We start from the raw sequence: 12,374 nt of genomic DNA on the forward strand, positions 1-12,374 counted from the left end.
AAGCACTGTTTGAGTTCAGAGACTTTACGCCAACGCAGAGGATCCAGGGAAAGCATCTCGATCACTCATTTATTCATTCCTCAAAGATTTATTGAGCACTTGCTATGTAAGAGGCACCATGCAAATCACCATGCCAAGAGGTAGGCAAATCCGGTCACTCTCATGATAGCTCTGTATAATTAGGCCCTGCTCAGGGTAGTAAAAGGGTAGAGATTTAGTTTGGGATCCCTGTAGAGAACTTGGTCACCCCAAAAGGCCTCTCATAATTACTCGGCCTGAAAAATGTCATCATAATCCTACATCCCACAGTGTTGCCTGAGGTAATAGCCATCCATCACTGCTAAGGTGAGCAACAGTCATCTGTAAAATATCCATCTGGCAGGTGCCTTCCTCTTTCTGGGCACCACTGAAGGCCAAGAGACAAAGCCAACAACATTCACAAGAACAGTTTTATTTCATAACAGCACTTGTGTGTGTGTGTGTGTGTGTCTTTTTGCCATTTTCTTGGGCTGCACCTACGGCATATGGAGGTTCCCAGGCTAGGGGTCGAATGGGAGCTGTAGCCACCAGCCTACGCCAGAGCCACAGCAACGTGGGATCTGAGCCATGTCTGCAACTTACACCATAGCTCACGGCAACACCAGATCCTTAACCCACTGAGCAAGGCCAGGGATCGAACCCTCAACCTCATGGTTCCTAGTTGGATTCATTAACCACTTCGCCACGACGGGAACTCTCCCATAATAGCATTTTTGAGATACTTAGACAACATGAATTCACCTATTTAAACCGCACAAGGTGAGGTTTTGCATATTCAGAGAATTATGCAATCATTACCACTATCAAATTCCAGGACATTTTTGTTACTCCAAAAAGAAACCCCATATCCATTAGCAGTCACTCCCTCTTTAACCCTTTCCTCAGGCCCTGGAAATCACTAAACTATTTTTTGACTCTGTGGATTCCCTTATTCTGGAAATTTCATATAAATGGAGCCATACCACATGAACTGTTTTTTTTTTTGTTTGTTTGCTTTTTATGGCCACGCCTGCAGCATATGGAAGTTCCTGGGCTGGGGTCAAATCAGAGCTGCAGTGGAGGCCACAGCCACAGCAATGCTGGATCCAAGCCACATCTGCAATTTATGCCATAGCTCATGGCAACGCTGGATTCCTAGCCCACTGAGCAAGGCCAGGGATCAAACCCTCATTCTCACAGAGACTAGGTCAGGTCTGTAACCTGCTGAGCCACAATGGGAATGCCACATGACTGTTTTTAAATGGCAAAGGAAAGGGATCTTTTCATCTCTACTCCAATTACCATGACTTGATTGGGTGGATTTCTGCTTCCAGAAAAGTGCTTCTAGAGTTGCCAATATATAAATTTATACCTCCTTAGAGGATAATATATCATGGGCTTCGTTGAAGGAATTTCTTTCTTTCTTTCTTTTTTTTTTTTTTTTTTTTCTGCTTTTTAGGGCCGAAAACTGTGTTCAGTGGCATGATGAAATAACAATTGCTTTGGTCACTACATTTAAAGATTCCTGTTGTGAATTTAACAGTTGTCTGAAATACATTCTCATACATGGATTCTATAAACATGGAACTATAAACATAGTTTTGAAAAGCAATGAAAATGTTTCACTTGAAAAAATGAGATAATGAAAAAGCCTTTTCTTACCTAAGATGAACATTTAAATCTGTAGCTCAAAAAAAAATTTTTTTTAATTTATTTTACTTTTTTGTCTTTTGTCTTTTTAGGGGAGCACCACAGAATATGGAGGTTCCCAGGCTAGGGGTCCAATCGGAGCTGTTGCTGCTGGCCTACGCCAGAGCCACAGCAACAGTTTTTTGTTTTTTGTTTTGTCTTTTGTCTGTTTAGGGCCTCACCTGAGGCATATAGAGGTTCCCAGCCTGGGGGTCCAATCAGAGCTACAGCTGCCAGCCACAGCCACAGCCACAGCAATGCCAGATCCGAGCCGAATCTGCGACCTACACCACAGCTCATGGCAACGCCGGATCCTTAACCCACTGATGAAGGCCAAGGATCGAACACACAACCTCATGGCTCCTAGTCGGATTCGTTTCCACTGCGCCACAACGGGAACTCCTCAAAAAAAAATTATTAAAAAAAAATATAATCACTTGTTCCTCTAAAAAATTAAACATGGCTTGGGGTGATCAAATGATGCCTTTTTAAAAAAATGCTTTTAAAACAGAAATTATAATTAATCTAATTAAAAATATAGTAATTTTTGTCAAAACATAGATTCTTTTTTATTTTTTTAATTTGTAGATTCTTTTTTAGTCAATTTTTAATTTTTATTCCAAACTAGTGAAAAACACATAGCTCACTGGTTACTTGAGTCCACTCCTTGCGAGAGGAAGTTTTTATAAACTTGTCCCAGTTTATTCTGGGAACCTGGATATCTCTGGCTGTTAATCAGGAATGGTCAATGTTGAAGGGTTAAAAAGTCACTGATGTTGTCAAGAAGAGGTGTTTTGTGTGGGCTGGTGAGGAACACGGTGCTCCAAACCTTCCCCGGATTCCATCTCCGCACAGCTTAGATTGCGGTCTTACACAGCTCATCCACCCGACTCTCCTTTCATTTGCAGACAGACATTAAAAACCAGTGACTCAGTGAGAAAGGAATGAGTAAGGAGCTGAAAACATAAATAGAATCCTATTATGCCTGCTCCTCTTTCAAATATGCCTTTGGAGTGAGTGAGAGAGTGAATGAGTTAAAAAGCATGTGAATTTGAGCAACAAAATAAATCTCTAGAGGATTAGATTATAACCCAAAGAATAAATTAAATATCCATACATCCATACGGATATAAATAAATGACCAAATAAATAAATAAATGAAAGAGAAGGGGAAATCTTTCTTAAAATTCCAAAGAATATATTTAGTTACTTCCCCCTCCAGGATATGGAGCTTAATTGCCCTTCCCTTAAGTGTGGGCTAGACTTAAGTAACTCACTTCCAAAGAATAGAGCATGCAAAGAGAAAAAGAGCAACTGTGCTGTGGAGAACCCCCGGGGCAGACTAAGGCTGACATTATCAGTAACAAGTCAGATTGATATTTATGTTCCCTGACTTGATACATATGCTGCAGAACAATACATGCAATACAATCCCTTTTATTTACACACTTGCCACAGTTGAGGGTATGTGCATGTATGTAAGTATATTCAGAAATATATAGAAGAGTTTTGGGAGGAAATGGACCAAACTGCTAACAATGGCTACTCTGGGGGAGCAAAGTGTTTTTGGAGAAAAGGGGGCAGATCAAAGCATACTTATCCTCTTCATTCTATACATATCTGTGTTGTTTTAAAATCATGCAGCAATCATTTTTGTAATTTGTATTAATTTTTTAAAACAGAAATATTCTAAAACAGAGAGTGTGAGCTCTGGGGAGGAATTTGCCACTTTACATTCCATCGGTCTGGTCTCCTCCCAAATATGAAGAAATCCTCTTGAAAAGCATCTTTTGAAGACCTTTCCTGATTAGGGATTCTCTACTTTCACTATTTTCAAAATGCTTAATTCAAACCAACATAACTTAACCCTTCTCTTAAATTTGAATTTTCATTTATCAAGTCTAAACTTTAATGACTTTTCCAACTGGAATGTTAAGGCTTAGTTGGGTGGTGAGTACCTATGTCTCAACTACTCCAAAGGCCTTTTCTGGTATATCCAGGATGAAGCATTGATATATATCAGCTGTTGGAGTACCTATGATTTAAATGATGTCAAATGAAAGTGAAATATAATCGAAACATTGGTATGTGTGATTACATAACACCAAATTCTGTCAATGTGGAGATGGGTCCTTGTGAATTTGTTTCCATGTGACGTCATATAGATAGAATCTTTGGCTATCTTTTTCACAAAGCTGAATAAATGCTTGTTAATTAACTGAAGAATAATACTGCACTGAGTAAAATAGTGTTATGTATGGTGAATGCAATTGGAAAAGATAAAGAGTAGCTCCCAGGGCTCTAGGAAGGAGTCCAAGGCCTAACCTTTGACCACCCCGTGGTGAGGCAAGTAGCAAGTGTGTGAATAAGAGAATACACATCTCATAGACCAAAGAATCACTGAAGTGATAAGATGAAGTCTATGAGAATGACTATAAGAAGGGGAAAGAAAATTCTCTGTCTTCATTGAATCCCCAAGATACCATTATTTTCAAATGTGAAAATAGGCATTAAGCTATATGAACCTCAGGTGTCAGCAATATCACCTTGCCTCTAACAATGAGACAAGATTGGCTGAAACTTCACTCCAGATTCTGTGTGCTATCCAACCATGTACCCAAGATGCCTGTGAAATCCCAGAGGGTAAGCTTCTCATAGTTACCTCAGCCCCACGCTTTGACTTGCTCTCAATTAACTGGCTCAGATTATTCATTGGTGCATCTTCACAGCCCACACTCACCCTGACCCTGTTCTGAGCCATGAAATACAGCACCTTTCTGATTTCTACAGGGGAGAAAATATCCACACAAAGCTTTTGTATTTTAACAGATTTTGCTTAAAGTTTTGTGAGCTGAATGGCGTATCCATCACAATGCCACAGATAACTTAAAATCCAGAGTTAGATGTCCATGCTATTCAAATGACCTTCCGCCATTATGTTGAAATTGCCATTTCTACTTCAGCTACCTCCAGGCTTCATGCCTCTTCTCTCCCTGATTTTCCCCCTTCCCTCACCATATGTGTATTCTTTTTTTCTCTCTCTCCTTTTTGGCTGCACTTGAGGCATGTGGAAGTTCCCAGGCCAGGAACTGAACCCCTACCACAGCAGTGACTCAAGCCACATCAGCAAAAACACCGGGTCCTTAACCTGCTGAGTCAAGAGGAACTCCCAAAGAGTATTCTAAAAGTATACAAGCTGACAGCTTCAGGAAAACATTTTTCATACTGTTTACTTTTTGTTAATATAGATAATATTATAGCGTACAAAATGGATTTTCTAAGCTTTACTGGTTATGTTAGTAGATAATAGAAATTCTAAGAAATAGACAATAACTTATTTCTATAGCCCCTTTAATCTTTCAAATTTAACCTAGTGGTTAATGTACTGTAAATAGTTCGACATCATCAGATTATTTTTGTGTTCTGGATTTGCATGAAGAATAACAACGATTAAACCCATTCTATTCATAATGCTGTGAGAAGTTGCAATTTTATCAGCCCATTGAGCACTGAAGCTCAATTTGAGTGTACAAATCATACTGCAAAACAAAATAATAACCTATGTACTATTAATAGCATGCTATTAATATAGCTTTGGGCACCACAGTAGAGCTACTTTGGAGGTGTGAATTTAAATTGTTTGTGAAATGTTTTATAAAAATGACTAATAATGAAATATAAATAATTCCATTTTCCTTGTCAATTTCTCTACAGAAAATACACAGGAGCCATCATGTAGATTGACTTAGATCAAGGCCATGCAATGTACGTAATACAATGGATATTATGGTACTATTAAATAGATATCAATGAGCACCTTACTTTTGATAGGGTGATTGCCATAGAAATATCTATTGTTTTGTCAATGATGGTCTACATCTAAAAGCTTGCCCATTTTTCAGTGGAGGTTGGGGTAATATAAACATGAATTCAGGAGTATAACTTATAGTCTTATAGGTTTGGACTGGGAGAAGGGTGTATCCAGGCAGAGACCAGCATAAAGAAAAACACAGACACATACTGGAAATCATGAATTCAATAGCTCAGAATTCCTGATCATTGGCAAATAATGAGATGTAACGTTAGTGTTCGGGGGTAATCCGCCTTTATAATGATAAGAATAAGGATAATTATAAAGCCTGAAGCCCTTTAAAGGGTTAGAGAAGAGACAGTGAAGTATGATAAACAGAAGCAGAGTGATTCACTTAGAAGTCACTGCTTTCTTTCTAATTTGCCCAGATTGGAGGTCAATGGAGCTTTCTCCCAGGGAAAAGAAAAGACCTGATTTCTCCCATCAACACACGGGCTGCAGTTATTACAAAGACAACTAAGCGTCTTAGTAGGAAGGTATAAGGTGATGAGAACATAGCCTGCCTCATTTCCTCACATCCCTGCTCTACCCTTTGCTCCTATTCTGGGACTCGCCTATTCTGCATAGTCCACTGCCAATCTTACACTAAACGTCAACTCAATCCAATCGAGCAAGAACATCTCTTTTGGATGTGGTACATTAAGGAAATGAACATGTTTTTAAGCATGGAATACTGTTCCAGTGTATATTAATTGCTGATGAGTTTAGTCTGAAATTGAGAATTTTTGTGTTTCATTTGATAACATAAGCAGTTTGTTCCTTTTCAGTGATATAACTTTTTTTTTTTGTCTTTTGAGTTTTTAGGGCCGCACCCTCGGCATATGAAGGTTTCCAGATTAGGAGCTGAATCGGAGCTGTAGCTGCTGGCCACAGCCACAGCCACAGCCAGAGCAATGCCAGATCCGAGCTGCGTCTTCAACCTACACCACAGCTCATGGCAAGGCTGGATCCTTAATCCACTGAGCAAGGCCAGGGGTCGAACCTGTGTCCTCACGGATGCTAGTCAGATTCGTTTCCACTGAGCCATGAGGGGAACTCTGGTTTTACACTTTTTATATCTCAAGGTTATAAAGTATATTTTGGCATACCGGATGCCTTCCTAGTAAATTGTGTCTTTTCTTGGCAGAAGAAAAGACAATATCTTGGGGCATCCAAAATCTTGTGGACACTCAATGAAGGTGAAAGCTGATCCTTTGGAGGAAAGATTCTTATTATTACCCATGAACTGTCCATATTAATAAAGGTGTTCATTTTAAAAAAGAAATGTGTGGAGAAGGGAGAAGAAAGAACTCACTGACAAAGAATAGCAACTAATATTGTATTCTTGCTGTGACTCTACTGTGCTCCTTTGCTATACAGACTAGGCACTGTCTTTCACTAGGCTCTGATGTTGTTATATGTTTCCCCCATCAAGGGCCTTAACTTTGTTTTCAGGATAAGAATGAATGGGGGGTGATAAAATTAGCCAAAATGGGCTCTTTTATTACATATGTAGTTGTTAGAGAATAAATAGGTGTTCTTGAAAGGAGTGAGCAGGCAGGAGTAGTTCAAAAAATGGTGCTAGATACTATCCAAGGCAATCTACAGATTCAAAGCAATTTCTATCAAAATATCAATGGCATTTTTCACAGAACTAAAACAAATAATTTTTTGTTTGTCTTTTTATAGCCACATCTGCAGCATATGGAAGTTCCCAGGCTAGGGCTCAAATTGGAGCTGCAGCTGCTGGCCTATGCCACAGCCACAGCAGTGCAGGATCCAAGCTGCATCTATGAACTACACCACAGCTCACAACAATGCCGGCTCCTTAACCCACTGAGAGAGGCCAGAGATAGAACCCATATCCTCATGGATACTAGTTAGGTTCTCAACACACTGAGCCAAAACAGGAACTCCAATAACAAATGATTTTTAAATTTCTATGGAAACACAAAAGACCCTGAGTAGACAAAACAGTCTTGAGAAAGAAGAATAGAGCTGGAGGAATCAGGCTGCCTGGCTTAAGACTACATTACAAAGCTACAATAATCAAAACACTGGAACAAAAACAGACATATCAATCAATGGAACAAAATAGTGAGCCCAGAAATAAACCCATGTGCTTAGGGTCAGTTAATGTACAACAAAGGAGGCAAGAATATACAATGAAGAAAAAACAATTTCTTCAATAAATAGTGCTGGGAAAACTGGACAGCAACATAAAAGAATATAATTATTTTGTTTTCTAATACTATATACAAAAATAAACTCAAAATAGATTAAAGACCTAAATCTAAGACTGGAAACCATACAATGCCTAGAGAAAAACATACACAGAACATTCTTTGACACAGATCATAGCAATATTTTTTTGGATTTTCCCCCTAAAGAAAAAATAAGCAGGAGTTCCCATCATGGCGCAGTGGTTAACGAATCTGACTAGGAACCATGAGGTTGCGGGTTCGATCCCTGCCCTTGCTCAGTGGGTTAACGATCCGGCGTTGCCTTGAGCTGTGGTGTAGGTTGCAGATGTGGCTCGGATCCCGAGTTGCTGTGGCTCTGGCGTAGGCTGGTGGCTGCAGCTCCGATTAGACCCCTAGCCTGGGAACCTCCATATGCCACGGGAGCGGCCCAAGAAATAGCAAAAAGACAAAAAAAAAAAAAAAAAAAGAAAAAGTAAACAAATGTGACCTAATTATAATTAAAAGCTTTTTCACAGCAAAAGAAATCACTGACAAAACAAAAATACCATCTACTGAATGGGAGAAAATATTGCTAATGAATGACCAATAAGAGGTTAATATTCAAAATATATAGAAAGCTCATGCAATTCAACATCAAAAAAAAAACCAATCTGATTAAAATGGGTGAATGATTGGGGGGTGGGGGGATGTGTTTGGGTTGTGGGATGGAAATCCTGTGAAACTGGATTGTTATGATCATTATACAACCACAGATATGATAAATTCATTTGAGTAATAAAAAAAATTTTAATTAAAAAAATAAAAAATAAAAATAAAATGTGTGGATGATCTGAATAGACATGTTTCCAAAGAGGACATGTAGATGAACAAGCACATGAAAAGGTGTTCTACAATGGCAATCATCAGGGAAGAGCAAATCAATACCACAATGAGATACCACCTCACATCTGTCAGAATGGCCATCAAAAAGAACACAAATAACAAATATTGGTGAAGATGTGGAGAAAAAGGAACCTTTTACACTGTTGGTGGGAAGGTAAATTGGAGCAGCCACTTGTGGAAACAATATGGCAGCTTCTCAAAAAATTAAAAATGGAATTAGCATATGACTCAGCAATTCCACTCCTGGGTACATATCCAGGAAAAAAAAATGAAAACATTAATTTGAAAAGATACATGCACCTCAATGTTCACAATGTCATCATTTACAATAGCCAAGATATAGAAGCAACTAAATTGTCCATTAACAGATGAATGGGTAAAGATGTGCCCCCCCAACACATAATGGAATACTACAAAGCCATAAAAAGGAATGAAATTTTGCCATTTGCAACAACATGAATGGACTTGAGGATACCATGCTTAGTGAAATAAGTCAGACAGAGAAAGACAAATACTGTATGATATCACATGTGGAATCTAAAAAATACAAAAAACTAGTAAATATAACAAAAAAGAAGCAGATTCACAGATATATAGAACAAACTAGTGGTTACCAGTGGGGAGAGGGAAATGGGGAGGGGTAAAACAGGGGAAGGGGATTATGAGGTACCAACTATTATGAGTAAAATAAGCTACAAGGATATGTTTACAACACAAGAAATATAGTCAATATTTTATAATAATTATAAATGGAATATAACCTTTAAAAATTGTGAATCACTATATTGCACATATGTAACTTATATAATGTTGTACCAACTATACTTCAACAAAAAAAGTGGTGCTAGAACAACTGAATATCCATATAAAAAATAAAGGAATCTCATGGATAACAAAAATGAACCTCTAACTTTCCTTGTGTTATATATTAAAATTAACCTGAAACATATCAAGCATAAATGAAAATCTAAAACTGTCAAGACTTCTAGAAGAAAATATTGTGATCTTGGGTTGGGACAGATTTCTCAGACTGGACACACACACAAAAAAACATTAAATAGAAAAGAAAAATATCAATTAAATTTCATTAATGTTAAAAACTAAAAACTGCTCTAAGGAAGATAAAATTAAGAAATGAAAAGCCAAGCCAGAGACTGAGAGAAAATATTCACAATACATATATCTAACAAAGGACTTTGCTCTTACAAACTTCAATAATTAGAAAACCACTCATTGCACAATTATACCAAAAAAAGGGGGACAAACCAACCATAGAATTACACAGAACCCTTTTTAAAAATACATTGGCATTGGAGTGTTTAAAAAAAAAAAAAAGAAAAAGAAAACCACTCATTAAAAATGTAAAATGACAAAAATGTAAAACGACAGGAGTTCCCGATGTGGCACAACAGGATCAACAGCATCTTGGGAATACTGAGACGCAAGTTCTATTCCCAGCCCTGCACAGTGGATTAAGGATACAGCATTGTCACAACTGCAGCTTAGGTCCAGTCTGCTGCTCAGATCTGATCCCTGGCCTATGCCATAGGATGGCCAAAAAAAGAGAAAAAAAATGTGAAATGACATAAACACTTTACAAAAAAGCTTTACAAACGTTCAATAAGCACATGAAAAGATGGTTAATAGCATTAGTTAACAGGGAAATACATGTAAAACCACAATGAGGAGTTCCCACTGTGGATCAGTAGGTTAAGAACCTGACTAGTCTCCTGTGAGGATGCAGGTTTGATCCCTGGCCTCATTCAGTGGGTTAAGGATCTGGCATTGCAACAAGCTGTGGCACAGGCCAGCAGCTGTGGCTCTAACTTGACACCTAGCCCAGGAACTTCCATATGCTGCGGGTGCAGACGTAAAAAAAAAAACCCAAAAAAACACCACAATGAGTTACCCCTATATACATACCCACTAGAATGTCTAAAGTTAAAAAGATTGATAATTGATAGAGATGCTTTGTTGATGGAAATGCAAAATGGTACAACTGTGACGGAAAACAGTTGGCTATTAAACATACACCTATCGTATAACCTAGCAATTCCACTCCTAGGAATCTACCTAAAAGAAACGAAAATCTATATCCACAAAAAGACTTATGCATGATTGTTCCTAGAAATTTTATTAAGGATAAAAACCAGAAATTACCAAAATGTTCAACAGGTGAAACAAACTGCAGTATATCCATAGAATGCAAAACAAGACCTCAATAAAAAGGAACAAACTATTGGCACATGTATCAATATGGATGAACCTCAAAATATTCTGCAAAATGAAAGAAGCCAGATACAAAGGAGACTACATAGAGTAAATAATTTTTTTTTTTTTTTTTTTTTTTTTTTTTTTTTTGTCTTTTTGCTATTTCTTTGGGCCGCTCCCGCGGCATATGGAGGTTCCCAGGCTAGGGGTTGAATCGGAGCTGTAGCCATTGGCCTACACCAGAGCCACAGCAACGTGGGATCTGAGCCGCGTCTGCAACCTACACCACAGCTCACGGCAACGCCGGATCGTTAACCCACTGAGCAAGGGCAGGGACCGAACCCGCAACCTCATGGTTCCTAGTCGGATTCGTTAACCACTGTGCCACGATGGGAACTCCAGAGTAAATAATTTAATACACATTTATATAAAATTCTAGCACACTCAAAATTAATTTACAGTATGGCATATTATGTAGTGTGTTACCATATTTAAAATAATGAAAAAGGGAGTTCCTGTCATGGCTCAGTGGAAATGAATCTGACTAGTATCCAAAAGGATGCAGATTCGATCCCTGTCCCTTTCAGAGGGTTAAGGATCTGGTGCTGCCATAAGCTGTGGTGTAGGTTGCAGAGGTGGCTCGGATATGGCATTGCTGTGGCTGTAGTGTAGGCCAGCAGCTGTAGCTCCAATTCAACCCCTAACCTGGGAACCTCCGTATGCCATCGGTGAGGCCTTAAAAAGACAAAAAAAAAAAAAAAAAAAAAAAACTGTATAAAGCAAACAAGTGGGACCTGGAGTTAAGGGCAAATGTGCATGAAGATACAAACTTACTGTTTCACAGTGTTTTCTGTGGGTCAGGAGTCTGGACTGAGTTCTTTGTTCAGGGTCTTCCCTGAAATGGAGGTGTCAGCAAGGATGTGATCTCATCTGAGGTTTGGAGTCCTCTTCTAGGCTCATTCAGGTTCCTTGGCAGAATTAGTTCCTAGTGGCTCGTTGACTGTAATTCCGCTTTTCTTGCTGCCTCTCAGCTCTTAAAGGCTGACCTCAGTTCCTAGTCATGTGGCTCTCTCACAGCTTGGAGACTGTTTCATCAAAGCCAACAAAAATGTTTCTTTTGAGGGCTCACCTGATAAGGTCAGGCCCACCAAGGATAGCCTCCCTTTTGACTAACTCAAAAGGCATTAACATATCTGCAAAACTCTTCCATCTATGCCATATAACATAATATAGCCACAGCACTGATATACTATAATTTTCATAAATTCTCCCACATTCCATGGGAAGGAGATTACATAAGGTATGTATACCATGGGAACCTTAGAGGCCACCTAGAATTCTGGCTATGGTCCTCGACAATTCATGACTCTCCCAAAGGGAAAAAAAAACCGTTCACTCCTTTCATGGTTCCCCTCTCATCACATTATAGCATCAGCTCAGACGCCAAGATTTCATCATCTAAATCATTTATATCTGAGCAAATGAGGCTCCTGACTGTATTAAGAGCAGTTCCTTGAAGC

This window comes from Sus scrofa, chromosome 15 (assembly GCF_000003025.6).
Source record: "Sus scrofa isolate TJ Tabasco breed Duroc chromosome 15, Sscrofa11.1, whole genome shotgun sequence".
NCBI lineage: Eukaryota > Metazoa > Chordata > Mammalia > Artiodactyla > Suidae > Sus > Sus scrofa.